Source organism: Oncorhynchus keta, chromosome 25, assembly GCF_023373465.1.
Source record: "Oncorhynchus keta strain PuntledgeMale-10-30-2019 chromosome 25, Oket_V2, whole genome shotgun sequence".
Taxonomy (NCBI): domain Eukaryota; kingdom Metazoa; phylum Chordata; class Actinopteri; order Salmoniformes; family Salmonidae; genus Oncorhynchus; species Oncorhynchus keta.
In genome coordinates, this window is record NC_068445.1 from 46,455,220 (window position 1) to 46,474,381 (window position 19,162).

General features: G+C 35.8%; 1 protein-coding gene across 1 annotated transcript in view; it reads right to left on the reverse strand.

The window, feature by feature from the left end:
- LOC118377325 (protein mono-ADP-ribosyltransferase PARP8-like) overlaps positions 1-19,162 on the reverse strand; it is a 115,375-nt gene that overhangs the window by 56,668 nt on the left and 39,545 nt on the right. The gene's annotated exons all lie outside the window — the stretch shown is intronic.

Sequence of the window (19,162 nt, forward strand, 5' to 3'; positions counted from 1 at the left end):
TGATTAATTGTATCTCTATTTGTGCTTTTTCTCTCTCTCTCTCTCTTTGGCTGGTAAAATTGTCTGTGTATTTTAGTGAGTTGTTGGTGACCTAACATAATTGTTTGTGGTGCTTTCCCCGTAAATCCTATTTGAAATTGGACACTGTGGTGGGATTAACAACAAGACTACCTTGAAAACGATATAAAATACATGCATGTTTGAGGAATTTTAATTATGAGATTTCTGTTCTTTTGAATATGGCGCCCTGCACTTTCACTGGATGTTGTTATATCGCTCCCGGTAACGGGATCTCAGCCATAAGAAGTTTTAAACACTATTACACACTATCACACCTTTACTATACCCATTACAGTTACTACACCCGTTAGTTACTACACACTATTAGTTACTACACCCATTATTACAGTTACTACACACTATTAGTATACTACACCCATTATTACAGTTACAACACCTGTTACTACTATACCCATTACAGTTACTACACCCGTTAGTTACTACACACTATTAGTTACTACACCCATTATTACACACTATCACACCTTTACTATACCCATTACAGTTACTACACACTATTAGTATACTACACCCATTATTACACACTATCACACCTTTACTATACCCATTACAGTTACTACACACTATTAGTATACTACACCCATTATTACACACTATCACACCTTTACTATACCCATTACAGTTACTACACCCGTTAGTTACTACACCCGTTAGTTACTACACACTATTAGTATACTGCACCCATTATTACACACTATTACACCTTTATTATACCCATTACAGTTACTACACCCGTTAGTTACTACACCCGTTAGTTACTACACCCATTATTACGAATTGCAAAAATCGCTTAAGTTGGAGACTTTTATCTCCCTCACCAACTTCAAACATCTGCTATCTGAGCAGCTAACCGATCGCTGCAGCTGTACATAGTCTATCGGTAAACGGCCCACCCATTTTTACCTACCTCATCCCCTTACTGTTTTTATTTATTTACTTTTCTGCTCTTTTGCACACCAGTATCTCTACCTGTACATGACCATCTGATCATCTATCACTCCAGTGTTAATCTGCAATATTGTAATTATTCGCCAACCTCCTCATGCCTTTTGCACACAATGTATATAGACTCTCTTTTTTTTCTACTGTGTTATTGACTTGTTAATTGTTTACTCCATGTGTAACTCTGTGTTGTCTGTTCACACTGCTTTGCTTTATCTTGGCCAGGTCGCAGTTGCAAATGAGAACTTGTTCTCAACTAGCCTACCTGGTTAAATAAAGGTGAAATAAAAAAATTAAAAATCAAAATTACACACTATTACACCTTTACTACACCAGTCACTACACACTATTAGTTACTACACCCATTATTACAGTTACTACACCTGTTACTACACACTATTAGTTACTACACCCATTATTACAGTTACTACACACTATTAGTTACTACACCCATTATTAGTTACTACACCCATTATTACAGTTACTACACCTGTTACTACACACTATTAGTTACTACACCCATTATTACAGTTACTACACATGTTACTAAACGCTATTAGTTACTACACCCATTACCACAGTTACTACACCCGTTACTACACGCTATTAGTTACTACACCCATTATCACAGTTACTACACCCGTTACTACACACTATTACGGCGTTACTACACACTATACTATTACACCACTATTACACCACTATACTATTACACCACTATAACACCACTATACTATTACACCACTATACTATTACACCACTACACTATTACACCACTATAACACCACAAAAATATTACACCACTACACTATTACACCACTATACAATTACACCACTATACAATTACACCACTACACAATTACACCACTACACTATTACACCACTACACTATTACACCACTATAATATTACACCACTACACCAATATTACAACACTATACTATTACACCACTACACTATTACACCACTATAATATTACACCACTACACCAATATTACAACACTATACTATTACACCACTACACTATTACACCACTATACTATTACACCACTATACTATTACACCACTACACTATTACACCACTATAACACCACAAAAATATTACACCACTACACTATTACACCACTATAATATTACACCACTATACAATTACACCACTACACTATTACACCACTACACTATTACACCACTACACTATTACACCACTATAATATTACACCACTACACCAATATTACACCACTATTCTATAACACCACTATAACATCACTACACTATTACACCACTATACTATTACACCACTACACTATTACACCACTACACCATTACACCACTACACCATTACACCACTACACCATTACACCACTACACTATTACACCACTATAATATTACAACACTTCACTATTACACCGCTATTACACCACTTCACTATTACACCACTTCACTATTACACCACTTCACTATTACACCACTATAATATTACACCACTACACCAATATTACACCACTATACTATTACACCACTACACTATTACACTATTACACCACTACACTATTACACCACTATAATATTACACCACTACACCAATATTACACCACTATACTATTACACCACTACACTATTACACCACTACACTATTACACCACTATAATATTACACCACTACACCAATATTACACCACTATACTATTACACCACTATTCTATAACACCACTATAACATCACTACACTATTACACCACTACACTATTACACCACTATACTATTACACCGCTATTACACCACTACACCATTACACCACTACACCATTACACCATTACACCACTACACCATTACACCACTACACCACTACACCACTACACCATTACACCACTACACTATTACACCACTACACTATTACACCACTACACTATTACACCACTTCACTATTACACCGCTATTACACCACTTCACTATTACACCACTTCACTATTACACCACTTCACTATTACACCACTACACCATTACATCACTACACTATTACACCACTACACCACTATAATATTACACCGCTATTACACCACTATACTATTACACCACTACACTATTACACCACTTCACTACTACACTATTACACCACTACACCACTATAATATTACACCGCTATTACACCACTATACTATTACACCACTACACTATTACACCACTATACTATTACACCACTATACTATTACACCACTACACTATTACACCACTATAATATTACACCACTATGACACCACTATAATATTACACCACTACACCAATATTACACCACTATACTATTACACCACTATTCTATTACACCACTACACTATTACACCACTACACCACTATAATATTACACCGCTATTACACCACTATACTATTACACCACTACACTATTACACCACTACACTATTACACCACTACAATATTACACCACTATAATATTACACAGCTATTACATCACTATACTATTACACCACTACACTATTACACCACTACACTATTACACCACTAGACTATTACACTACTATAGTATTACATCACTATACTATTACACAGCTATTACAACGCTATTACACCGCTACACTATTACACCACTACACTATTACACCACTACACTATTACACCACTACACTATTACACCACTACACCGCTATTACACCACTATACTATTACACCACTACACCACTATACTATTACACCACTATACTATTACACCACTACACTATTACACCACTACACTATTACACCACTACACCATTACACCGCTATTACACCACTATACTATTACACCACTACACCACTATACTATTACACCACTATACTATTACACCACTACACCACTATAATATTACACCACTATTACACCACTATAATATTACACCACTATTACACCACTACACTATTACACCACTACACCACTATAATATTACACCGCTATTACACCACTAAACTATTACACCACTACACCACTACACCACTATACTATTACACCACTATTACACCACTATAATATTACACCACTATTACAGCACTACAATATTACACCACTACACTATTACACCACTACACCACTATAATATTACACCGCTATTACACCACTATACTATTACACCACTACACTATTACACCACTACACTATTACACCACTACACTATTACACCACTACACCACTACACTATTACACTATTACACCATTAAACCGCTATTACACCACTATACTATTACACCACTACACCACTATACTATTACACCACTATACTATTACACCACTATACTATTACACCACTACACCACTACACTATTACACATATACACCACTATAAGATTACACCGCTATTACACCACTATACTATTACACCACTACACTATTACACCACTACACTATTACACCACTATACTATTACACCACTACACTATTACACCACTACACTATTACACCACTACACCACTACACTATTACACCACTATAATATTACACCGCTATTACACCACTATACTATTACACCACTACACTATTACACCACTATAATATTACACCACTATGACACCACTATAATATTACACCACTACAAAAATATTACACCACTACACTATTACACCACTACACTATTACACCACTACACTATTACACCACTACACTATTACACCACTACACTATTACACCACTACACTATTACACCACTACACTATTACACCACTACACTATTACACCACTACACTATTACACCACTACACTATTACACCACTACACTATTACACCACTACACTATTACACCACTATTACACCACTATACTATTACACCACTACACTATTACACCACTACACTATTACACCACTACACTATTACACCACTACACTATTACACCACTATACTATTACACCACTACACTATTACAGCACTACACTATTACACCACTACACTATTACACCACTACACTATTACACCACTACACCGCTATTACACCACTATACTATTACACCACTACACTATTACACCACTATACTATTACACCACTATAATATTACACCACTATTACACCACTATAATATTACACCACTATTACAGCACTACAATATTACACCACTACACTATTACACCACTACACCACTATACTATTACACCACTATACTATTACACCACTACACTATTACACCACTACACTATTACACCACTACACTATTACACCACTACACCACTACACTATTACACCACTATAATATTACACCGCTATTACACCACTATACTATTACAGCACTACACTATTACAGCACTACACCGCTATTACACCACTACACTATTACACCACTACACTATTACACCACTACACTGCTATTACACCACTATACTATTACACCACTACACCACTACACTATTACACCACTACACTATTACACCACTACACTATTACACCACTATAATATTACACCGCTATTACACCACTATACTATTACACCACTACACTATTACACCACTATAATATTACACCGCTATTACACCACTATACTATTACACCACTACACTATTACACCACTATACTATTACACCACTATACTATTACACCACTATACTATTACACCGCTATTACACCACTATACTATTACACCACTACACTATTACACCGCTATTACACCACTATACTATTACACCACTACACTATTACACCACTATACTATTACACCACTACACTATTACACCACTATAATATTACACCACTACACCAATATTACACCACTACACTATTACACCACTACACCACTATACTATTACACCACTATACTATTACACCACTATTACACCGCTACACTATTACACCACTATACTATTTACACCGCTATTACACCACTATACTATTACACCACTACACTATTACACCGCTATTACACCACTATACTATTACACCACTACACTATTACACCACTATACTATTACACCACTACACTATTACACCACTATAATATTACACCACTACACCAATATTACACCACTACACTATTACACCACTACACTATTACACCACTACACCACTATACTATTACACCACTATACTATTACACCACTATACTATTACACCACTATTACACCGCTACACTATTACACCACTACACTATTACACCACTACACTATTACATCACTACACTGCTATTACACCACTACAATATTACACCACTACACCACTACACTATTACACCGCTATTACACCACTACACTATTACACCACTACACCACTATACTATTACACCACTATACTATTACACCACTACACTATTACACCACTACACTATTACACCACTACACTATTACACCACTACACTATTACACCACTACAATATTACACCACTATACTATTACACCACTATACTATTACACCACTACACCAGTATACTATTACAGCACTACACTATTACAGCACTACACTATTACAGCACTACACTATTACAGCACTACACTATTACAGCACTACACTATTACACCACTACACTATTACACCACTACACCGCTACACTATTACACCACTACACTATTACACCACTACACTATTACACCACTACACTATTACACCACTACAATATTACACCACTACAATATTACACCACTATAATATTACACCACTATTACACCACTATACTATTACACCACTACACTATTACACCACTACACTATTACAGCACTACAATATTACACCACTACAATATTACACCACTATAATATTACACCACTATTACACCACTATACTATTACACCACTACACTATTACACCACTATACTATTACACCACTATACTATTACACCACTATACTATTACACCACTACACTATGACACCACTACACTATGACACCACTACACTATGACACCACTACACCAATATTACACCACTATACTATTACACCACTATTCTATTATATAACACCACTATAACATCACTACACTATTACACCACTATAATATTACACCACTATACAATTACACCACTACACTATTACACCACTATAATATTACACCACTACACCATTATACCACTACACCATTACACTATTACACCACTACACTATTACACCACTACACTATTACACCACTATAATATTACACCGCTATTCCCCCTGGTACACTATTACACCACTATACCATTACACCACTATACTATTACACCATTATAATATTACACCGCTTCACTATTACACCACTTCACTATTACACCACTTCACCACTACACCATTACACCACTACACTATTACACCACTACACTATTACACCACTTCACTATTACACCTCTTCACTATTACACCTCTTCACTATTACACCTCTTCACTATTACACCTCTTCACTATTACACCACTTCACTATTACACTATTACACCACTACACTATTACACCACTATAATATTACACCGCTATTCCCCCTGGTACACTATTACACCACTACACTATTACAGCACTACACTATTACAGCACTACACTATTACAGCACTACACTATTACAGCACTACACTATTACACCACTACACTATTACACCACTACACCGCTATTACACCACTATACTATTACACCACTACACCACTATACTATTACACCACTACACCACTATACTATTACACCACTATACTATTACACCACTATACTATTACACCACTATTACACCACTATAATATTACACCACTATTACACCACTATAATATTACACCGCTATTACACCACTACACTATTACACCACTACACTATTACACCACTACACTATTACACCACTACACTATTACACCACTACACTATTACACCACTACATTACACCACTACACTATTACACCACTATAATATTACACCACTATTACACCACTACAATATTACACTGCTATTACACCACTATACTATTACATCACTATTACACCATTACACCACTACACTATTACACCACTACACTATTACACCACTACACTATTACACCACTATAATATTACACCGCTATTACACCACTACAATATTACACCGCTATTACACCACTATACTATTACACCACTATACTATTACATCACTATTACACCACTACACCACTACACTATTACACCACTACACTATTACACCACTATACTATTACACCACTATACTATTACACCACTATTACACCATTACACCACTTCACTATTACACCATTACACCACTACACTATTACACCATTACACCACTACACTATTACACCACTACACCACTATAATATTACACCGCTATTACACCACTATACTATTACACCACTACACTATTACACCACTACACTATTACACCACTACACTATTACACCACTATAATATTACACCGCTATTACACCACTACACCACTATAATATTACACCGCTATTACACCACTATACTATTACACCACTACACTATTACACCACTACACTATTACACCACTACACTATTACACCACTATAATATTACACCGCTATTACACCACTATACTATTACACCACTACACTATTACACCACTACACTATTACACCACTACACTATTACACCACTATAATATTACACCACTATGACACCACTATAATATTACACCACTACACCAATATTACACCACTACACCAATATTACACCACTACACCAATATTACACCACTATACTATTACACCACTTCACTATTACACCACTACACTATTACACCACTACACCGCTATTACACCGCTACATTATTACACCACTACACTATTACACCACTACAATATTACACCACTACAATATTACACCACTATAATATTACACCGCTATTACACCACTATACTATTACACCACTACACTATTACACCACTACACTATTACACCACTACACTATTACACCACTACACTATTACACCACTATAATATTACACCTCTATGACACCACTATAATATTACACCACTACACCAATATTACACCACTACACCAATATTACACCACTTCACTATTACACCACTTCACTATTACACCACTACACTATTACACCACTACACCGCTATTACACCGCTACATTATTACACCACTACACTATTACACCACTACAATATTACACAGCTATTACACCACTTCACAATTACACCACTACACTATTACACCACTATACTATTACACCACTACACTATTACACCGCTATTACACCACTATACTATTACACCACTACACCAATATTACACCACTATACTATTACACCACTACTCTATTACACCACTACACTATTACACCACTACACTATTACACCACTAAACCACTATACTATTACACCACTAAACCACTATACTATTACACCACTATTACACCACTATGCTATTACACTATTACACCACTACACCACTATAATATTACACAGCTATTACACCACTTCACAATTACACCACTACACTATTACACCACTATACTATTACACCACTACACTATTACACCACTACACTATTACACCACTATTACACCGCTATTACACCGCTATTACACCGCTATTACACCGCTATTACACCACTATTACACCACTATACAATTACACCACTACACAATTACACCACTACACTATTACACCACTACACCACTATAATATTACACCGCTATTACAACACTATACTATTACACCACTACACTATTACACCACTACACCACTATAATATTACACCGCTATTACACCACTATACTATTACACCACTATACTATTACATCACTATTACACCACTACACCATTACACCACTACACCATTACACCACTACACTATTACACCACTACATTATTACACCACTATAATATTACACCGCTATTACACCACTACAATATTACACCGCTATTACACCACTATACTATTACATCACTATTACACCATTACACCACTACACTATTACACCACTACACTATTACACCACTACACTATTACACCATTACACTATTACACCACTATAATACCACTATACTATTACACCACTATAATATTACATCACTATTACACCACTACACCACTACACTATTACACCACTACACTATTACACCACTACACTATTACACCACTACACCACTATAATATTACACCGCTATTACACCACTATACTATTACACCACTACACTATTACACCACTACACTATTACACCACTACACTATTACACCACTATAATATTACACCACTATAATATTACACCGCTATTACACCACTATACTATTACACCACTACACTATTACACCACTACACTATTACACCACTACACCACTATAATATTACACCGCTATTACACCACTATACTATTACACCACTACACTATTACACCACTATACTATTACATCACTATTACACCATTACACTACTACACTATTACACCACTACACCATTAATTACACCACTACACTATTACACCACTACACTATTACACCACTACACCACTATAATATTACACCGCTATTACACCACTATACTATTACACCACTACACTATTACACCACTACACTATTACACCACTACACTATTACACCACTATAATATTACACCTCTATGACACCACTATAATATTACACCACTACACCAATATTACACCACTACACCAATATTACACCACTATACTATTACACCACTTCACTATTACACCACTACACTATTACACCACTACACCGCTATTACACCGCTACATTATTACACCACTATGCTATTACACTATTACACCACTACACCACTATAATATTACACAGCTATTACACCACTTCACAATTACACCACTACACTATTACACCACTATACTATTACACCACTACACTATTACACCACTATACTATTACACCACTACACTATTACACCACTTTACTATTACACCACTACACTATTACATCACTATAATATTACACCACTATGACAACACTATAATATTACACCACTATACTATTACATCACTATAATATTACACCACTATGACAACACTATAATATTACACCACTACACTATTACACAACTACACTATTACACCGCTATTACACCGCTATTACACCACTATACAATTACACCACTATACAATTACACCACTATACAATTACACCACTATACTATTACACCACTATACTATTACACCACTATACTATTACACCACTACAATATTACACCACTACACTATTACACCACTACACCACTATAATATTACACCGCTATTACAACACTATACTATTACACCACTACACTATTACACCACTACACCACTATAATATTACACCGCTATTACACCACTATACTATTACACCACTATACTATTACATCACTATTACACCACTACACCACTACACCACTACAATATTACACCACTACACTATTACACCACTACATTATTACACCACTACACTATTACACCACTATAATATTACACCACTATTACACCACTACAATATTACACCGCTATTACACCACTATACTATTACATCACTATTACACCATTACACCACTACACTATTACACCACTACACTATTACACCACTACACCACTACACTATTACACCACTATAATATTACACCGCTATTACACCACTACAATATTACACCGCTATTACACCACTATACTATTACACCACTATACTATTACATCACTATTACACCACTACACCACTACACTATTACACCACTACACTATTACACCACTATACTATTACACCACTATACTATTACACCACTATTACACCATTACACTACTACACTATTACACCACTATTACACCATTACACTACTACACTATTACACCATTACACCACTACACTATTACACCACTACACCACTATAATATTACACCGCTATTACACCACTATACTATTACACCACTACACTATTACACCACTACACTATTACACCACTATAATATTACACCGCTATTACACCACTACACTATTACACCACTACACTATTACACCACTACACCACTATAATATTACACCGCTATTACACCACTATACTATTACACCACTACACTATTACACCACTACACTATTACACCACTACACTATTACACCACTACACTATTACACCACTATAATATTACACCGCTATTACACCACTATACTATTACACCACTACACTATTACACCACTACACTATTACACCACTACACTATTACACCACTATAATATTACACCTCTATGACACCACTATAATATTACACCACTACACCAATATTACACCACTACACCAATATTACACCACTATACTATTACACCACTTCACTATTACACCACTACACTATTACACCACTACACCACTACACCGCTATTACACCGCTACATTATTACACCACTACACTATTACACCACTACAATATTACACCACTACAATATTACACCACTATAATATTACACCGCTATTACACCACTATACTATTACACCACTTCACTATTACACCACTTCACTATTACACCACTACACTATTACACCACTATACTATTACACCACTACACTATTACACCACTACACTATTACACCACTACACTATTACACTACACTACTATACTATTACATCACTATACTATTACACTGCTACACTATTACACCACTATACTATTAAACCACTATACTATTACACCACTACCCCATTACACCACTACACCATTACACCACTACACTATTACACCGCTATTACACCACTACACTATTACACCACTACACCACTACACTATTACACCACTACACCACTATAATATTACACCGCTATTACACCACTTCACTATTACACCACTTCACTATTACACCACTTCACTATTACACCACTTCACTATTACACTACTACACCACTACACTATTACACCGCTATTACACCACTTCACTATTACACCACTACACTATTACACCACTATAATATTACACCGCTATTACACCACTAAACTATTACACCACTACACTATTACACCACTACACTATTACACCACTACACTATTACACCACTATACTATTACACCACTATACTATTACACCACTATACTATTACACCACTACACTATTACACCACTACACTATTACACCACTATGACACCACTATAATATTACACCACTACACCAATATTACACCACTATAACATTACACCACTATTCCATTACACCACTATACTATTACACCACTACAATATTACACCACTACAATATTACACCACTACAATATTACACCACTATAATATTACACCACTATAACATTACACCACTATACTATTTACACCACTATACTATTACACCACTATTACACCACTACAATATTACACCACTACAATATTACACCACTACAATATTACACCACTACAATATTACACCACTACACTATTACACCACTACACTATTACACCACTACACTATTACACCACTACACTATTACACCGCTATTGCACAGCTATTGTACAGCTATTACACAGCTATTACACCTTTATTACTACACTATTACACCACTACACTATTACACCACTACACTATTACACCACTACACTATTACACCACTACACCACTAACATAATAATAATAATAATAATAATATATGCCATTTAGCAGACGCTTTTATCCAAAGCGACACAGTCATGTGTGCATACATTCTACGTATGGGTGGTCCCGGGAATTGAACCCACTACACTGGCGTTACAAGCGCCATGCTCTACCAACTGAGCTACAGAAGGACCACACACTATTACACCACTATAATATTACACCGCTATTACACCACTATATTATTACACCACTACACTATTACACCACTACACCACTACACTATTACACCACTACACCACTATAATATTACACCGCTATTACACCACTACACCACTATAATATTACACCACTATACCACTATAATATTACACCACTACACTATTACACCACTATACTATTACACCACTAAACTATTACACCACTACACTATTACACCACTACACTATTACACCACTACACTATTACACCACTACACTATTACACCACTACACTATTACACCACTACACTATTACACCACTATAATATTACACCACTATAACACCACTATACTATTACACCACTACACTATTACACCACTACACTATTACACCACTACACTATTACACCACTACACTATTACACCACTATACTATTACACCACTATACTATTACACCACTATACTATTACACCACTACACCACTATAATATTACACCGCTATTACAACACTATACTATTACACCACTTCACTATTACACCACTACACTATTACACCACTACACTATTACACCACTACACTATTACACCACTACACTATTACACCACTATAATATTACACCACTATAATATTACACCACTATACTATTGCACCACTATACTATTACACCACTACACTATTACACCACTATACTATTACACCACTACACTATTACACCACTACACTATTACACCACTACACTATTACACCACTATACTATTACACCACTATACTATTACACCACTATACTATTACACCACTATAATATTACACCGCTATTACAACACTATACTATTACACCACTAAACTACTACACCACTACACTATTACACCACTACACTATTACACCACTACACTATTACACCACTACACTATTACACCACTACACTACTACACCACTACACTATTACACCACTACACTATCACACCACTACACTATTACACCACTACACCACTACACCACTATACTATTACACCACTACACTATTACACCACTACACTATTACACCACTACACTATTACACCACTACACTATTACACCACTACACTATTACACCGCTATTACACCACTACACTATTACACCGCTATTACACCACTACACTATTACACCGACACTATTACACCACTACACTATTACACCACTATTCCCCCTGCTACACTATTACACCACTACACTATTACACCACTACACTATGACACCACTATAATATTACACCACTACACCAATATTACACCACTATACTATTACACCACTATTCTATTCTATTACACCACTATTCTATAACACCACTATTATATAACACCACTATAACATCACTACACTATTACACCACTACACTATTACACCACTATAATATTACACCGCTATTACACCACTAAACTATTACACCACTACACTATTACACCACTACACTATTACACTACTACACCACAACACCACTACACTATTACACCACTATACCATTACACCACTACACTATTACACCACTACACTATTACACCACTACACTATTACACCGCTATAATATTACACCACTTCACTATTACACCACTTCACTATTACACCACTACACTATTACACCACTTCACTATTACACTACTACACCACAACACCACTACACCATTACACCACTACACTATTACACCACTACACCACTATAATATTACACCACTTCACTATTACACCACTTCACTATTACACCACTACACTATTACACCACTATTACACCACTATACTATTACACCACTACACTATTACACCACTATAATATTACACCACTATGCCACCACTATTACATTACACCACTACACTATTACACCACTATAACATTACACCACTATAACATTACACCACTATACTAATTACACCACTATACTATTAAACCACTATTACACCACTACAATATTACACCACTACAATATTACACCGCTACACTATTACACCGCTACGCTATTACACCGCTACGCTATTACACCGCTATTACACCACTTCGCTATTACACCGCTATTACACCGCTATTACACCGCTATTACACCGCTATTACACCGCTATTACACCGCTATACTATTACACCACTACACTATTACACCACTACACTATTACACCACTACAATATTACACCACTATAATATTACATCACTATTACACCACTACACTATTACACCACTACACCATTACACCACTACACCACTACACCACTACACCACTACACTATTACACCACTACACTATTACACCACTATACTACTACACCACTACACCACTACACCACTACACCACTACACTATTACACCACTATAATATTACACCACTATACTATTACATCACTATTACACCACTATACTACTACACCACTACACTATTGCACCACTATAATATTACACCGCTATTACACCACTATACTATTACACCACTACACTATTACACTGCTATTACACCACTACACTATTACACCACTACACTATTACACCACTACACTATTACACCACTATTCCCCCTGCTACACTATTACACCACTATACTATTAAACCACTAAAATATTACACCATTATAATATTACACCACTATAATGTTACACCACTATAATATTACACCACTATTCCCCCTGCTACACTATTACACCACTACACTACTACACTATTACACCACTACACTATGACACCACTATAATATTACACCACTACACCAATATTACACCACTATACTATTACACCACTACACTATTACACCACTACACTATTACACCACTATAATATTACACCACTATACTATTACATCACTATTACACCACTATACTACTACACCACTACACTATTACACCACTACACCATTACACCACTACACCATTACACCACTACACCATTACACCACTATTACACCACTACACTATCACACCACTACACTATTACACCACTACACTATTACACTATTACACCACTACACTATTGCACCACTATAATATTACACCGCTATTACACCACTATACTATTACACCACTACACTATTACACCACTACACTATTACACCACTATTCCCCCTGCTACACTATTACACCACTATACTATTACACCATTATAATATTACACCACTATAATATTACACCACTATTCCCCCTGCTACACTATTACACCACTACACTATTACACCACTACACTACTACACTATTACACCACTACACTATGACACCACTATAATATTACACCACTACACCAATATTACACCACTATACTATTACACCACTATACTATTACACCACTATTCTATAACACCACTATTCTATAACACCACTATAACATCACTACACTATTACACCACTATACAATTACACCACTATTACACCACTACACTATTACACCACTACACCATTACACCACTACACCATTATACCACTACACCATTACACTATTACACCACTACACTATTACACCAATACACCACTACACTATTACACCGCTATTACACCACTACACTTACACCACTATTATATAACACCACTATAACATCACTACACTATTACACCACTACACTATTACACCACTATAATATTACACCGCTATTACACCACTAAACTATTACACCACTACACTATTACACCACTACACTATTACACCACTATACAATTACACCACTATTACATCACTACACTATTACACCACTACACCATTACACCATTATACCACTACACCACTACACTATTACACCACTACACTATTACACCACTACACTATTACACCACTATACTATTACACCACTATAATATTACACCGCTATTCCCCCTGGTACACTATTACACCACTATACCATTACACCACTACACTATTACACCACTACACTATTACACCACTACACTATTACACCGCTATAATATTACACCACTTCACTATTACACCACTTCACTATTACACCACTACACTATTACACCACTTCACTATTACACTACTACACCACAACACCACTACACCATTACACCACTACACTATTACACCACTACACCACTATAATATTACACCACTTCACTATTACACCACTTCACTATTACACCACTACACTATTACACCACTATTACACCACTAAACTATTACACCACTAAACTATTACACCACTATACTATTACACCACTATACTATTACACCACTACACTATTACACCACTATAATATTACACCACTATGCCACCACTATTACATTACACCACTACACTATTACACCACTATAACATTACACCACTATAACATTACACCACTATACTAATTACACCACTATACTATTAAACCACTATTACACCACTACAATATTACACCACTACACTATTACACCACTACACTATTACACCGCTATATTACACCGCTATTACACCGCTATTACACCGCTATTACACCGCTATTACACCGCTATTACACCGCTATTACACCACTATTACACCACTATTACACCGCTTTACACCGCTATACTATTACACCACTACACTATTACACCACTACACTATTACACCACTACACTATTACACCACTACACTATTACACCACTATAATATTACATCACTATTACACCACTACACTATTACACCACTACACCATTACACCACTACACCACTACACTATTACACCACTACACTATTACACCACTACACTATTACACCACTACACTATTACACCACTACACCACTATAATATTACACCACTATACTATTACATCACTATTACACCACTATACTACTACACCACTACACTATTACACCACTACACTATTACACCACTACACTATTGCACCACTATAATATTACACCGCTATTACACCACTATACTATTACACCACTACACTATTACACTGCTATTACACCACTACACTATTACACCACTACACTATTACACCACTACACTATTACACCACTATTCCCCCTGCTACACTATTACACCACTATACTATTAAACCACTAAAATATTACACCATTATAATATTACACCATTATAATGTTACACCACTATAATGTTACACCACTATAATATTACACCACTATTCCCCTGCTACACTATTACACCACTACACTACTACACTATTACACCACTACACTATGACACCACTATAATATTACACCACTACACCAATATTACACCACTATACTATTACACCACTACAATATTACACCACTATAATATTACACCACTATACTATTACATCACTATTACACCACTATACTACTACACCACTACACTATTACACCACTACACCATTACACCACTACACCATTACACCACTATTACACCACTACACTATCACACCACTACACTATTACACCACTACACTATTACACTATTACACCACTACACTATTGCACCACTATAATATTACACCGCTATTACACCACTATACTATTACACCACTACACTATTACACCACTACACTATTACACCGCTATTACACCGCTACACTATTACACCACTATTCCCCCTGCTACACTATTACACCACT